At 50.5% G+C, this 16754-nt stretch overlaps 1 long non-coding RNA gene across 1 annotated transcript in view; it reads right to left on the bottom strand.

Moving 5' to 3' along the window:
- The window catches only part of LOC119950633, a 64693-nt gene that overhangs the window by 29959 nt on the left and 17980 nt on the right, over positions 1 to 16754 (bottom strand). Inside the window, exon 2 of the long non-coding RNA XR_005457378.1 lies at positions 6343 to 6397. This is a non-coding gene — a long non-coding RNA (uncharacterized LOC119950633). The remainder of the gene's footprint in view (positions 1 to 6342; positions 6398 to 16754) is intronic.

Raw genomic sequence — 16754 nt, 5'->3', positions numbered from 1 at the left:
AAAGGTATCTCACTTGATACAACATCCGTGCTAATGAAATGATTCACTCCAGCAATATTGCAAGGGATCACCACTCTTTTCAGCAACTTCAGAGTATTATCATCCCCAAACCTGAAACTTGTGGAACTTTTAAATCCCTTAACCTTGTTACGATTTTCAGCATCCAAGGAGTCCAGATAACATTTTAACCAGTCAATCCCACACACAGTAGATGTGCAGCCACTGTCCAATACAGCAAAGTTGAAAGATTCTGCAACCAACACCCCCATTACCGGCATAAAACAGCTTGTTAATAGGGCAATGCCTTCTTTCTGGTCACTATCTTTTTCCTCTTCTGACTCTTCCGTGTCATGTGTCGTTTCAAATACTCGATCATAACGAGTTGGACAGTTGAAAGCATAATGGTATTGAGAGTGACATCGAAAACATCGATTTATCATGCCCCGTGCATTTCTGGGGTTCATCCTCCTATTGTAGGTTCTAACTGGGTTTCTGTCTTCATAATTTCCTTGTCTCGATCTCCTTTTATAGTCTTGAGGCCTGTTCGTAGCCATACGATTTCGCCATCCTGTTAGTAGTGTATCTTCCATATTCTGCCTTATAGCAGGCTGACCTATTTGGGTCATCAGAGCCATTGGAATCGAATGTTTCCCCAGAAATGTTTTTTAAAGCTGTTGTCATCTGTTCGAATAAGGTATCGTTATCCATAAACTGAACTCCTGTCAAAACCAGGAGCCTATCCATGTTACTCACTCTAGCACAGTCAAGTAATTTAAAGGCCAACACAGACTGTGGAAATTCCAGCCTGTGTTTCTGCACCCTTTTATAAAATCTGCCAAATTCCATTATATAGTCTTCCATAGATAAATCCTCCATTTTCCGGAACTTATCAAAATCCGACCATGCTTCATACGCACTTAACAAGTCATCTTTCTTATAAATCTTATCCATATAAAGTAATAAAGTCACCAGACCTTCTTCTGAGTCTAACTCTTCCAATTCCAGCTCAGAAAGCACTTTGTTTCGGATTTTACTGCCATCTGATAAAGAAAGAGCCAATGCCATACCTTGTTTTCTCTTTCCTAAAGCAGTCCCCTACCACTTAGTCCACATAACTACCGCACTTCTCCATTGGTCGTATGATTCCCTTTCAGAAAATAAGGGAGGATAATCATATCCAGCCATCTTCGTCCTGGATTCAGCCATATATCCCTTTTTTTTCACTCCTTGGTTTGATCTGGAAAAATTGTATCTTTCAACCCTTCACATTTACAGAACAACCGTCCTCTGCTACAAATTGTTAGACGTAATCGATGCTGTGGTATGAAGAGACAATCATTGAACACTTAACATAAATGAGACAACTAATTGCAATGTCTCTTAACCCATTACTTAACACCCGAGACTGGAAATTTCCACCCGACGTCAATGGATCTTTAACTGGTCTGTCAAATAACTTGGTTGTCATTTTGGGGAGAAGGTTTGAGCTCGCTATCATTTTCCATTGAGGCAAAACCCTCATCAGGTGATAGTTCACCTGTCAGCACCACTGTCCCGCAGCGGGCACAACCAGAAGCTTTACCTCTTTGTCTATGAACGTTTCAACATTTATAAGCTGCATTTAATAGTCTGGCCACTCCCCAGAGAGCAGGAATAGGTAAGTAAAAAATCTTGAGACAGGCACACTCCAATCTTTTCATACGATCACCTGGAAGTCCTGAGAGTGGTTTGTACGGGATGAGTGACATGATATTGGGATATCGGTGGGAATGTGCAGGTGTGGTCTGTTGCATGCCAAGCTGCTGACGTGCGGGAAATGTATGGTGAACTCACTCGGAACAACAATGTGTGATGTGGCCAACAGAGAGGAACGCTATTTGATATCACCAAGGCAGGGACACATCCTCCATGGAGAAACTGACCTTAAAGCATTTTGAAGTGGAGCGGGGTAGTTATCCACAGTGTTCAAGTCAATATTTATCCTTAAATCAGCATCACAAAGAAGCAGGTTATCTGGTTATTATCATATTCCCGTTTGTTGGAGCTTGCTATGTGCAAATTGGATGCCAAATGTCCCATTTGAAAACAGTGCCCACAACCCCACATCACTGCCCACAACCACACCACTGCCCACAACCATACCACTGCCCATTTCCCCATCCCACTGTCCACAATGATACCACTGCCCACAACCATACCACTGCCCACAACCATACCACTGCCCACAACCATACCACTGCCCACAACCATACCACTGCCCACAACCACACCACTGCCCACAACCATACCACTGCCCACAACCATACCACTGCCCACAACCATACCACTGTCCACAACCATACCACTGCCCACAACCATACCACTGCCCACAACCATACCACTGCCCACAACCACACCACTGCCCACAACCATACCACTGCCCACAGCCATACCACTGCCCACAACCATACCACTGCCCACAACCATACCACTGCCCACAACCACACCACTGCCCACAACCATACCACTGCCCACAACCATACCACTGCCCACAACCATATCACTGCCCACAACCATACACTGCCCACAACCACACCACTGCCCACAACCATACCACTGCCCACTCCCCACACCACTGCTCACAACCATATCACTGCCCACTCCCTCACACCACTGCCCACACCCACATACCACTGCCCACCTCGCCACCACTGCCCACTTCCCACAGCACTGCCCACTCCCCCACACCACTGCCCACTCTCCACACCACTGCCCACTCTCCACAGCACTGCCCACTCCCCCACACCACTGCCCACTCCCCCACACCACTGCCCACTCCACACCACTGCCCACTCTCCACAGCACAGCCCACTCCCCCACACCACTGCCCACTCCCCACACCACTGCCCACTCCCCCACACCACTGCCCACTCCCCACACCACTGCCCACTCCCCACACCACTGCCCACTCCCCCACAGCACTGCCCACTCCCTCACACCACTGCCCACTCCCCACACCACTGCCCATTATTCCACACCGCTGCCCACTCCCCCACACCACTACCCACTCCCCCACACCACTGCCCACTCCCCACACCACTGCCCACTCCACCACACCACTGCCCACTCCCCCACACCACTGCCCACTCCCCCACACCACTGCCCACTCCCCCACACCACTGCCCACTCCCCACACCACTGCCCACTCCCCACACCACTGCCCACTCCCCGTCAGCACTGCCCACTCCTCCACACCACTCCCCACTCCCCACCACCACTCCCCACTCCTCACCACCACTCCCCACTCTCCGCCACCACTGCCCACTCCCCCACACCACTGCCCACTCCCCCACACCACTGCCCACTCCCCACACCACTGCCCACTCCCCCACACCACTCCCCACTCCCCCACACCACTGCCCACTCCCCCACACCACTGCCAACTCTCCACACCACTGCCCACTCCCCGCCACCACTGCCCACTCCCCACACCACTGCCCACTCTCCACACCACTGCCCACTCCCTCACACCACTGCTCACACCCCCACATCACTGCCCACTCCCCCACACCACTGCCCACTCTCCACACCACTGCCCACTCCCCCACACCACTGCCCACTCCCCACCACCACTGCCCACTCTCCACCACCACTCCCCACTCCCCGCCACCACTGCCCACTCCCCGTCACCACTGCCCACTCCCCCACACCACTGCCCACTCCCTCACACCACTGCTCACACCCCCACGTCACTGCCCACTCCCCACCACCACTCCCCACTCTCCACCACCACTCCCCACTCCCCGCCACCATTGCCCACTCCCCACCACCACTCCCCACTCCCCGCCACCACTGCCCACTCCCCCACACCACTGCCCACTCCCCACATCAATGCCCACTCCCCCACACCACTGCCCACTCCCCGCCACCACTGCCCACTCCCCCACACCACTGCCCACTCCCCCATACCACTGCCCACTCACCACACCACTGCCCACTCCCCCACACCACTGCCCACTCCCCCACACCACTGCCCACTCGCCACACCACTGCCCACTCCCCCACACCACTGCCCACTCCCCCACACCACTGCCCACTCCCCGCCACCACTGCCCACTCCCCACACCACTGCCCACTCCCCCACACCACTGCCCAGTCGCCACTGCCCACTCCCCCACACCACTGCCCACTCCCCCACACCACTGCCCACTCCCCCACACCACTGCCCACTCGCCACTACCCACTCCCCCACACCACTGCCCACTCCCCCACACCACTGCCCACTCCCCCACACCACTGCCCACTCCCCCACACCACTGCCCACTCTCCACACCACTGCCCACTCGCCACACCACTGCCCACTCCCCCACACCACTGCCCACTCCCCCACACCGCTGCCCACTCCCCCACACCACTGCCCACTCCCACACACCACTGCCCACTCCCCCACACCACTGCCCACTCCCCACACCACTGCCCACTCCCCCACAACACTGCCCACTCCCCACACCACTGCCCACTCTCCACACCACTGCCCACTCCCCCACACCACTGCCCACTCCCCCACACCACTGCCCACTCTCCACACCACTGCCCACTCCCTCACACCACTGCCCACTCTCCCACACCACTGCCCACACCCCCACACCACTGCCCACTCTCCACACCACTGCTCACTCCCCCACACCACTGACCACTCCCCCACACCACTGCCCACTCCCCACAGGTGCTTTGAGTCAGTCAGCAATCATCAAGATGGAAATAAGAGGGCAGCACGGTAGCATTGTGAATAGCATAATCGCTTCACAGCTCCAGGGTCCCAGGTTAAATTCCGGCTTGGGTCACTGTCTGTGCGGAGTCTGCACATCCTCCCCGTGTCTGCGTGGGTTTCATCCGGGTGCTCCGGTTTCCTCCCACAGTCCAAAGATGTGCAGGTTAGGTGGATTGGCCATGATAAATTGCCCTTAGTGTCCAAAATTGCCCTTAGTGTTGGGTTGGGTTATAGGGATAGGGTGGAGGTGTTGACCTTGGGTAGGATGCTCTTTCCAAGAGCTGGTGCAGACTCGATGGGCCGAATCGCCTCCTTCTGCACTGTAAATTCTATGTGAAAAAAGAAAGGTTGTTGGATGTGAGTAGGCCCACAAGCAATCTTGTGAAGGCATTTACTTCATGGAACCAGCCCGTCTTGCCTTTCACCTGCAAACATTCCCAAGTCCTGGAAAACCCAGTAAAATGCATTGAAAATGAAAACACGTATTAAATTGGTGGCATGAAAAGCCCTAGAAAGGTATTACTGAGAACCCCGAGTGCAGATTGGTCACCTGTTCCCTCCATTACTGAGCACCCCCCGAGTGCAGATTGGTCACCTGTTCCCTCCATTACTGAGCACCCCGAGTGCAGATTGGTCACCTGTTCCCTCCATTAAAAGTGGAAATGGGTGCATTTGGGCCAGGGTGAGCTGTGTTTCAGAACTTTAACTCTTTACCTCCCCACATGACACAAATTCACCCATTTGTGTGCTAAAGTCACCTCTAAGGTGTGGTTCCAACTGAACATAGACAAGTAGGAGAGAGTGGGTCAGGGGCAGGAGAAAAATGAGGATTGAATAGAAAGCAGTATTTGCAAGCTGGCCTGAAAACATTGTTAAACAGACTTCTCAACTCAGAACACGGAAAGGGTGAATGCTGCGCAAACTGCAAACACAGGGCACTTACAACCAGTAGCTACTTCCAGTTGATGACTGGAGCTGCTAAGGCCACAAGGGTAGAGACAATGTCCAGGCTATGCCTTGCCATAAGGAAGACCACGGCAAACATCACCACCCTCATTTGACACAGACTCTGTACATTAATTCTTCCTTCCTGACCACTTGAAGCTCACTGCCAAACAACCTCAGCGTCTTATTGTCCCTCAAACCCAAGCGGGGCATAAAACCCATTGAGACAAACTGCTGGTCCCTGTTTGAATTCTATATCACGGGGAAAGAAGAGGAGTACAACCAATTGGATAGTCTTCAAAGGCACGATCAAAGGCACGATGGGCTGAATGGTCTGTGAGAGAGGTCAATCCCAAAATCTGCAGTCAGATCAGGACTTTTCATCAATTATCTCTTCACATTAGGTGACAACCACTCACATTGCTGTGTAGACATTAAATAGAGATAATAATCTGATCCATAATTTTGTTTGTTCAGAATTTCATGTGTAAAATTAACATATTCCATTCATAAGAAGGAATCCCAATGGCGGTAAGTAATTGGAAAAAAAATTCTAGCTGAAGCAGGCTGCAATTTTAATATTCCACCGATATTTATCATTGAGATATGATGCGGAAAGGAAATGGAAAGTACAGTCCACGACTTACTGCTGGCTATCAGGAGAAAGGCGAGAAGAAGTTCCCTCATTTTCCTTCAGTAGAACTGTAAAAACAAAAGAATTGTGCAGTCTGATTATTGTGAATTGTTTATATATTTTTAAAAATATATATTTTTTGGTATTTCAAGTGACAGTTACAGAATAAAAGGGAAAACGAAAAAGAGCTGGGTTTCACACAGTGTCATACAACAACAACGACAACTGTACAGAGGTCTGACCAACAGGCCTCGGGCCCTCCGTTGTCACTATAGCTATAGGGGGTGGTTGGAGTCCCACTCCCATGACACCTTGGTCTTGAAGCCTTCAAGGAGGATGGGCCTAAGCTCCCTCCGTCGGCCATTCCCCTCTCCATATCTTCCCTGTTTCTCTCGAGTTCTCCTCTCTCTGGGCAGCTATCCCTATTCACCCCTTTTCTGTTCCTCCCTCCCTGCACCTCTCTCCTAAATAGGCTTGCAAGTTTGCTCCATTGGTGTGGAACCTCTGCTCAGACCGTCTAGTTTTAAATTTTATTTCCTCTAGCCTCAGGAATTCGGCCAGATCCGAGGGCCTTTCCGAGGCCCAGGGCGGTGCTGCCGACTTGCACCGTAGCAGAAATCTCTGCCTGGAAATCAGTGAGGCGAAGGCCAGGGCGTCCACCCCTTTCCCTGTCCAGAGCTCTGGGTGTTCTGACACCCCAAAGACTGCCACAGACGGACATGGCTCCACCTCGACCCCACCACCTTGGGAATAGCCTCGAAGAAGGCCATCCAGAATTCCCTGAGTCTGGGGCAGGACCAGAACATGTGGGTTGGCCGGACCCCCACACCTCTGGCACATGTCGTCCACCTCCAGGAAGAACCTGCTCATGCCTGCCTTGGTAAGGTTTGCTCTGTGCACCACCGTGAGCTGCATCAGGTTTAGCCATAGGAGGAGGTGGCGTGGACTGTCTGCAGCACCTCGATCCAGAGTCCTCCCCTATCTCTTCGCCCAGTTCCTCTCCCACCTTCGTCTGGTTTTGTCCAGTGGAGTCCTGATCTTTTCTATGAGCCTCCTCTATATGTCACCGTACTTGTCGTCCCCTAGCCAGTCCAGCCCTACCATCGTGTCCAGGAGTGTGTGCGTGGATCTTTGAGAGAATGCCTTTGTCTCCTTGCAGAGAAAGTAACGCAGCTGCAGATACCCGAGCTCCTTCCCTTTCGGGAGTCGAAACTTCTCTGTAAGATTCTCCCAGGTCGCAAGCCTGTCAAACACGTACCTGTCCTCTACCATCAGCATTCCTCTGTTCCCCTTCGCCAACACCCCAATGGTAGTGTCCATCCCTGCTGGGGCGAACTTGTGGTTATTGAACGTGCGGGCCCTGTGGTCATCTCGCCCAGTTTGAAATGGCACCTAAGCTGGCTCCACGTCCTTGGGGTGGCTCCTAGCACCGGGCTCCTGGAGTGTGTGTGTGGAGGTGCTGGGAGTGGAGCAGTAGCCAGCACCCGGAGACAGGTCCACAGGCAGGAGTCCTCCTCCATTCAGACCCAATCCACCTCCAACTCCCTTCGCCACCCCTTCACCCTCTCCGTGTTGTCCAGCCAGTGATAGAACAGAAGATTTGGTAGAGCCAGGCCTCCCGCATGTCGCCCTCATTGTAAAATGGATTTCCGTATTCTTTTTTTCAATAAATTTAGAGTACCCAGTTAATTTTTTCCAATTAAGGGGCAATTTAACGTAGCCAATCGACCTACCCTGCACATCTATGGGTTGTGGGGGTGAAGCCTACAAGCACAGGGAGAATGTGCAAACTCCACACGGACAGTGACCCAGAACCGGGATCGAACCTGGGACTTTGGCGCTCTGAGGCAGCAGTGCTAACCACTGCGCCATCGTGCTGCCCATGGAGTTCCCTATTCTTCCCCTCCAGACGAAGGCCATGATTAATTTGTCAATATTGGTGAAGAAGACTTTGGGGATGAAGATCGAGAACAATCTAAATACGAAGAGGAACCTAAGACGCACATTCATTTTGATTCTCTGTACCCTTCCGGCGAGCGAAAGAGGGAGCAAGTCCCATCTTTACAGGTCCCTTCTCACCTCCTCCACCAGGAGAGGTTCCATTTGTGGAGCCTCCTCTGGGTGTGGGCCACTTGAGATCCCAAGGTACCTGAACTTAGTTTGGGTTACTTTAAACGGTCGTTCCTCCAGCTCCGCTCCTCCCTCTCGGAGGTTTACCGGGAGGATTTTGCTCTTTCCCAGGTTGTAACCTAAGAAAGCGCCAAACTCCCTGAGGAGTCTGGTTATCTTTCCCATTCTAGTCAGGGGGTCTGACAAGTAGAAGAGCAGGACATCTGCGTACAGTGAAACTCAATGCTCTCCTGTTTGACCTAAGGCTGTAATGATGTCAGTAGCTGAGTGATCCTGATGGGATCCAAACTGAGCAGGTTATAAGACATAAGACAATAAGACATAGGAGCAGAATTAGGCCACTTGGCTCATCGAGTGTGCACCACCAGTAAACCATGGCATTTTCTTTTCTCATCCCCATTCTTCTTCCTTCTCCCCAAACCTCATGATTCCCTTATTAATCAAGAAACTATCTATCTCTGTCTTAAAGACACTCAGAGATTTGGCCTCCACAGCCTTCTACGGCAAAGAGTTCCACAGATTCACCACCCTCTAATTAAGAAATTCCTCCTCATCTGTTTTAAAGGACCACCCCTTCAGTTTGAGGCTGTGCCCTCTGGTTCTAGTTTTTCCTACCATTGGAAACATCCTCTCCATGTCCACTCTATCTAGGCCTCTCAGTGTCCTGTAAGTTTCAATGAGATTCCCCCCCCCTCTCTATCGAGTTCCGACCCAGAGTCCTTAACAGCTCCTCATATGACAAGCTCTTCATTCCAGGCATCATTCTTGTGAACCTCCTCTGGACTTTTTCCAAGGAGAGCACATCCTTAGATACGGGGCCCAAAACTGCTCACAATACTCCAAATGGGGTGTGACCAGAGCCTTTTACAGCCTCAACGTACATTCCTGCTCTTGTATTCTAGCCCTCTTGACATGAATGCTAACATTGCATTTGCCTTCCAAACGGCCAACTGAACCTGAACCTTCAGAGAATCTTGAACTCGAACTCCCAAGTCACATTGTCCTTCTGATTTCCCATTTTACCATTTAGAAAATAGTCTATGCCTCCATTCTATCTTCCAAAGTGCATAACCTCACACTTATCCCCATTGTATTCCATCTGCCACTACTTGGCCCACTCTCCTAGCCTGTCCAAGTCCTCCTGCAACCCCCATGCTTCCTCAATACTACCTGTCCCTCTCCATATCTTTATTTCTGATTATGTGCCGTCTGAGGTTGTGCAAGTGGAGGGTGTCACTGTAGAACACCAGAGCAATGGGAAGTTTAAAATAGCGATGGAAAGAAGAAAAATCAAAGGTGCCAGTATCCAACTGGACGAGAGCCAATTTCACTGATTGGAGAAGAAATCTGGCGCAGGTGAAGTGAAACTAGAATAGGCCCGGGAAACAGTGACTGAGCAATGGCAGGCTTTCCAGACAATAGGTACAAACCAAACATTCTCCCAAAAAGGAGGAAAGATACAGCATGCTAAGCTCGAGATTTTTGGGATACAGTCAGCAATCAGGCAGAGAGTCTTGGGTGATACGGAGAAGGATAATAGAAGGGCAATGAGAGAGGATGAGAAAAGACCAGTGAGCAACAGAAAAGGCTATCCAAAAATCTTCTATAAACCTATTGAACAATAGGTAAAGGAATGAGTGGGACCATTTGGAGACAAGAAAAAGGAAGAAATCTCCTCATGGAAAGCAGGTGACAGAATGGAGGCAGTGAATGAGTGTTTTATAATAATAATAATCTTCATGAGTGTCATAAGGAGACTTACATTAACACGGCAATGAAGTTACTGTGAAAATCCCCTCGTCGCCACACTCTGGCACCAGTTTTTTAAAGACAATTTTATTGAGGTATTTCTGGCATATAAAACAATGACATTGTATAGTACCGTACAAAAGGAAAAGTACAAACCACAACTCCGTTCTCGCAGGGACCTGTCTAAGCCACCCCCTACTCTTCACTACCCTAGACCCCCATGCCCCGCTGACGATTAATTCTCCGCGAAGAAGTCAATGAATGGCTGCCACCTCCGGGCGAACCCCGATAGCGAACCTCTCAAGGCGAACTTTACCTTTTCTAGACCGAGAAAGCTCACCATGTCCGATAGTCATGCTTCGGTCTTCGGGGGCTTTGAGTCCCTCCATGCCAACAGTATTCGTTGCCAGGTTACCAGGGAAGAAAAGGCCAAGACGTCAGCCTCCTTATCCTCCTGGACTCCCGGGTCCTCCGACACCCCAAAGATGGCCACCTCAGGACTCATTACCACCACAGTTTTCAAAACCCGGGATATGATGTCCGCTAATCCCTGCCAGTACCCCCTGAGTCTAGGGCACGACCAGAACATGTGCACATGATTAGCCAGCCCACCAGCTCATCTGGCACACTTGTCCTCCAGCCCGAAGAATTTACTCATCCGGGCCACCGTCATGTGGGCCCGGTGCACGACCTTAAACTGGATCAGACTGAGCCTGGCGCATGTTGCGGTCGTGTTTACTCTACCCAGAGCTTCTGCCCAAATACCGTCCTCCATCTCCCCCCGAGCTCCTCTTCCCACTTAAGCTTCAGGTCCTCAGTCTGTCTATCCTCTGCTCCCATTAGATCTTTGTAAATATCTGAGACTCTACCCTCACCTATCTTTCCCCTAGAAATTACCCTCTCCTGCCTCCCCTTTGGCGGGAGGCGTGGGAAGGACGGCACCAGTCTGTGCACGAAATCCCGCACCTGTAAGTATCTAATGTCATTCCCTCCCACCAGCCCAAACTTCTCCTCCAATGCCCTCATGCTCGGAAAGCTCCCTTCCAGGAACAGATCACCCACCCTCACAATCCCCGCCCTCCGCCACAGTCGATACTCACCGTCCATGTTCCCCGGGGCAAATCGGTGATTGCCGCAGATTGGGGTCCACACTGATGCTCTCACTTCCCCTATATGCCTCGTCCACTGGCCCCTAATCCATAGAGCCGCTGCCACTATAAGGCTGGCGGAGAACCGCGCCGGCGGGAGCGGCAGAGGTGCCGTAACCAGGGCTGCCAAACTGGTGCCCCTGCACGAAGCAGCCTCCATCCGCTCCCAAACCAACCCCGTACCCACCATCCATTTCCTTATCATCGGTATGTTGGCTGCCCAGTAGTAGTTGCTAAAGTTCGGCAACGCCAGCTCCCCCCTCCCCTCTGTTTCTTTCGAGATTCACTTTCCTCACCCACGGCGACTTCCCCGCCCAGACAAATCCCAGGATACTTTTATTCAGCCTCTTAAAGAAGGACCTTGGGCTGAAAATGGGGAGACACTGAAATATGAACAAGAATCTCGGGAGAATCGTCATCTTAACAGTCTGCACCCTCCCCGCTAGTGACAGCGGGAGCGCATCCCACCTCCGAACCTCCTCCCTCACTCGTTCCACTACTCGGGACAGGTTGAGCTTATGCAACCTGCCCCAGTCCCGTACTACCTGTATCCCCAAGAATCTAAAGCTTTCTCCTACTAGCCTGAACGGCAACCCCTTCAGCCTACTCTCCTGCCCCCTCGCTTGAATTACGAACATCTCGCTCTTAGCCATGTTCAATTTATATGAAAACCAGCCAAATTCCCTCAGGTTTTCCATTATACCGTCCATCCCCGCCATTGGGTCTGACACGTATAACAGCAGGTCATCCGCGTATAACGAGACTTTATGTTCCACTCCCCACTGGACCAGCCCTTTCCAGGTCTCAGAGCAATTGCCAGCGGCTCTATGGCCAGCGCGAACAGCAGTGGGGAGAGAGGGCAACCCTGTCTTGTCCCGCGGTACAGTCTGAAGCAATCTGATGTCATCCTGTTCGTCCTTACACTAGCCTCTGGGGCCTGATATAACAGCCTAACCCAGTCAATGAACCCCTCCCGAACCCAAATCTTCCCAGCACCTCCCACAGATAGTCCCACTCGACCCGGTCAAAAGCCTTTTCCGCATCCATAGCTACCACTATCTTTGCCTCCCAGCTCTCCGGGGGCATCATGATCACATTAAGCAGCCTTCTTAGATTGGCCGCCAGTTGCCTACCCTTTATGAACCCAGTTTGGTCCTCCGCAAATACGTCCGGTACACAGTCCTCAATTCTAGTCGCCAAGATCTTGGCCAGTAACTTAGCGTCTGCATTGATCAAGGAGATCGGCCTGTAAGACCCACAAGCCTCCGGGTCTTTATCCCGTTTCAGAATAAGCACAATAGTGGCCTGTGACATCATCGGGGGTAGAACCCCTTTATCTCTTGCCTCGTTGGAAACCCTGACCAGCACCGGCCCCACTATCTCAGCAAACGTTTTGTAAAACTCCACCGGATGCCCATCCGGCCCCGGGGCTTTACCTGACTGCATGACCTTCAGGCCCCCTAATACCTATTCGATCCTAAGCCCCCCAGTCTGTCTACCAACCTCCTAACTCTAGTTCCTCGAAATAGTGGTGCTGGCTCTCATACGTAAACAACAGTTGCGCCGGAAAAAGCAGCCCGAATTTCACCTTGTTCTTGTACAAAATCTCCTTCACCTGCCTGTAGCTGCCCCTCCTCCTGGCCACCTCAGTGCTCAGGTCTTGGTAAACATGCAGGGTGCTATTGTCCCAGGTACAGCTTCGTGTGCTCTTGGCCCATTGCAGAACCCGCTCCTTGTTCAGGTACCTGTGGAACCGGACCACCATCGCTCGTGTGGGCTCCCATCGTCACAGCTGCTTCACCTGCACTCTGTGTGCCCTGTCCACCTCCGGCGGGCGAGGGAACACCTCGTTCCCCAACAGCATCTGAAACATACCTTCCACATACGCGGCAGCATCCAGCCCCTCAGCCCCCTCCGGGAGGCCAACAATTCCTTACATTCTGCCATCGAGATCTGTTGTCCAGGTCCTCCAGCCTTTCCAGGAGCATTTTTTGCTGATCCCTCAACCTCTGAATCTCCACGTCCGCCACTGTTTGAAAGTCTGCCTGCTCCTCCACCGTCTTCTCCAGCTTCTGGAGCTTCACAGACTGGTCATCCAGCCTTTTTTCCAATTGGTCCATCGACTTCTGGAGCGGCTCCAAATTATCGCGCTTCAGAGATAAAAAGCCCTCCTGCATGGCCTGTAGCAGCTGCTCCATTGTAGGCTGGGCAGTCAGCGCCTTGCTCTGGACACCGGCCATATTGGTCTCTCTCACAGCCAACCCCGTGCCCTTGTTTGACCACTTCTTCTGCTGTTTACGGTCCTTCTGGCTTCTTAAGTCCATACAACTCTGTATGGGTTCAGTGCCTGAGTGCTATTGCTTTCCAGTTCCGCACTCAAAAGCGCAAAAAAGTCGGGGTAAAAGGTTTGTCATAATATCCACTCATGGATATAATGAGATGCAGACAGGCAGTGATTGACACACAGGATAACCAATGAACACACATGACACAGAACAACCAATCACCAGACAGGACACCACCACTATAAAGCCCATAGGGCATTAAGGCTCTCCCTCGCTCACAGGATACGGCCAGGGAGATAGTCGCAGTGCACTGGTCAATGAACATCATCACCATGTGATAGAGAGCTAGTCTGGTCAAGCCAGTAGGAGGTTATCAGTTAGGTTAATAGAGTGTCAACCCACAGCAGATTATGTGCAGCAATCAACAGGTTCAATAAAACAGTGTTGGACCATCTCCTGTGTCGGAAGCCTGTTTCTCGTTTTACTGCATCCAGTCGCAGTCGATGTTAGATCAACACAGATAACACATCAAGGTCCAAAAGTCCGACCAAAATGGGAGCCACCAAATGTGCGACCTACTCCCTCATCGTCGCCACCGGAAGTCCACTCTGGTGCCTGTTTCGGTACACTGAAGGAGAATTCAGAATGTCCAAATCACCTAACAAGCACGACTTTCGGGACTTGTGGGAGGAAACCAGAGCAGCCGGAGGAAACCCACGCAGACGTGGGAAGAACATGCAGACTCCACACAGACAGTGACCCAAGCGGGAATCGAATAAAACAGGTAGAAACAAGATGCTAAATATGTTGGCATCATTCGATGTCGGCAAGTCACCCAGTCCAGATGGAGATGCACTCTCAGATACCGAGGGAAGATAGGGTGGAGATATCAAGAGGACTGACCACAATGTTGCCTCGGGTATGGGAACAGTGTCAGGGGAATGGAGGATTGCAAAACTTAAATCCCTGTTCAAAAAAAAGGGGAGAAGGGAAATGTCTTGAGGCCAATCAGTCTAATGTCAGTGATGGGAAAAATATTGGAACCATTGACAAGGACAAAATTAATTCTCATTTGGAGAAGCAAGGGTTAATAAGGGACTGTCAACCTGGATTTGTTAAAGGCTCATCGTCCCTGAGTAACCTGATTGATGAAGGAACGGAGAGGGTGGATAAAATTAATGCAGCAGCTGGTGACTATATAAACTTCAAAAAAGCATTTGATAAAGTACCTCACAACAGACCTTTTTCGAAAATAGAAGTACAAGGCAATAAAGAAATTATGGTAAACTGAGTGCGTAATTTGTTGGAATCATAGAATCCCTACAGTCCAGAAGGAGGCCATTCGGCCCATCGAGTGTAATGGAGAACACATTTAAAATTTGCCGATGATACAATGCCTGGCAACGTGGAAAATAGTGAGAAAGATGGTAGCAGACTTCAGGAGGACATAGTCTGGAAAAATGGGCAAACACAAAGCTGCTGGAATTAAATGCGGGTAAGTGTAAAAGTGCGCAGAGGCGGAATGTCTGAGGGGCTGTGCATCAGCAGAGAGACCCAGGGCAGCATATTCACAAATCTTTGAAGATGGTGAGGCGAGTTGAGAAGGCAGTTTGGAAAACGGGTGGAGAGCTGCTTTGTAATCACGGGCATTGAATACAAAAACAAGGAAGCCATGCTGAACATTCGCCAATCGCTGGTTAGGCCTCAGCCAGAGTATTGCATACAATCCTGGGCACCAAACTTCAGGAAGGATGTCAAGACATTGGAGAGGGTACAGGTGTCTTACCAAGATGATACTCAGGGTGAGGGGCTTCAGTTGTGTGGGGATATTTGAGATGTTGCAGTTGTTTTCTTAGAGACGAGTCAGTTAAGGGGAGACATAATAAGAATAAGTATGAATTACGAGAGGTTTTGATACAGTGATTAGTAAGCTTGCAGGATGACACAAAGGTTGGTGGAATTGCCGATAGCGATAAGGAGTTGTCAGAAGTTACAGCAGGATATAGATCGGTGGGAGACTTGGGCAGAGAGATGGCAGATGGAGTTCAATCCGGACAAATGTGAGGTAATGCATTTTAGAAGGTCTAATACAGGTGGGAAATATACAGTAAATGGCAGAACCCTTAAGAGTATTGTCAGGCAGAGGGTGCACAGGTCCACAGGTCACTAAAAGTAGCAACGCAGATAGAGAAGGTAGTCAAGAATGCACACAACATGCTTGCTTTCATTGGCCGGGACATTGATTATTAAAATTGTCAAGTCATGCTGCAGCTGTGTAGAACCTTAGAATTGGAATAATAGTGTTCAATTCTGTTCGCCACACTACCAGAAGGATGAGGAGAATTTGGAGAGAGTGCAGAGGAGGGTTACCAGGACGTTGCCTGGTATGGAGGGCATTAGCTGTGAGGAGAGATTGGGTAAACTCAGTTTGTCCTCAAGGAGGTTGGGGGCAACCTCATAGAAGTCTACAAAATTATGAGGGGCCTGGACAGAGTGGATAGTCAGAAGCTTTTTCCCAGGTTGGAAGAGTCAATTACAAGAGGACATAGGTTGAAGGTGCGAGGGGAAAGGTTTAGAGGAGATGGAAAGTTTTTTTTACACAGAGGGTGGTGGGTGCCTGGAATTCGCTGCCGGAGGAGGTGGTGGAAGCAGGGACGATAGTAACGTTTAATGGTTATCTTGAAGCGGTCCTACGCAATCAATTAGACCCTTGTGAAATGTTCCTCAAATGCTGGAATGGGTATTAAGGGCGCTGGTTTTATCACTGCTTGAGGTTTCCCTATCACTTGACATGTGTGACATGATTGACAAAATTTAACTGCATCTTTATGTAGTCCAGGCCAATAAAAATGGTTTTGTATTTTAGCTTGAGTTTTCCTTATTCCCAAATTACCTCCCACTGGTAACTTATGTGCAACCCTCAACACCTCCTTTCTATACCCTACCGGCAATACTACTTGATGAACGTCTGCCCACTTTTCATCCGCCTGCAGATGTAAAGGTCTCCATTTTCTCAACAAGACATCCCTTTTACGGTAATAACACTCTGGTATACACTCAGATTCCTCTTCCGTATATGCTTTCTGATACATACATTTTATTTCTACATCTTT

Source organism: Scyliorhinus canicula, chromosome 16, assembly GCF_902713615.1.
Source record: "Scyliorhinus canicula chromosome 16, sScyCan1.1, whole genome shotgun sequence".
Classification (NCBI taxonomy): Eukaryota; Metazoa; Chordata; class Chondrichthyes; order Carcharhiniformes; family Scyliorhinidae; genus Scyliorhinus; species Scyliorhinus canicula.
This window is presented reverse-complemented; position numbering and strand designations above follow the sequence as displayed.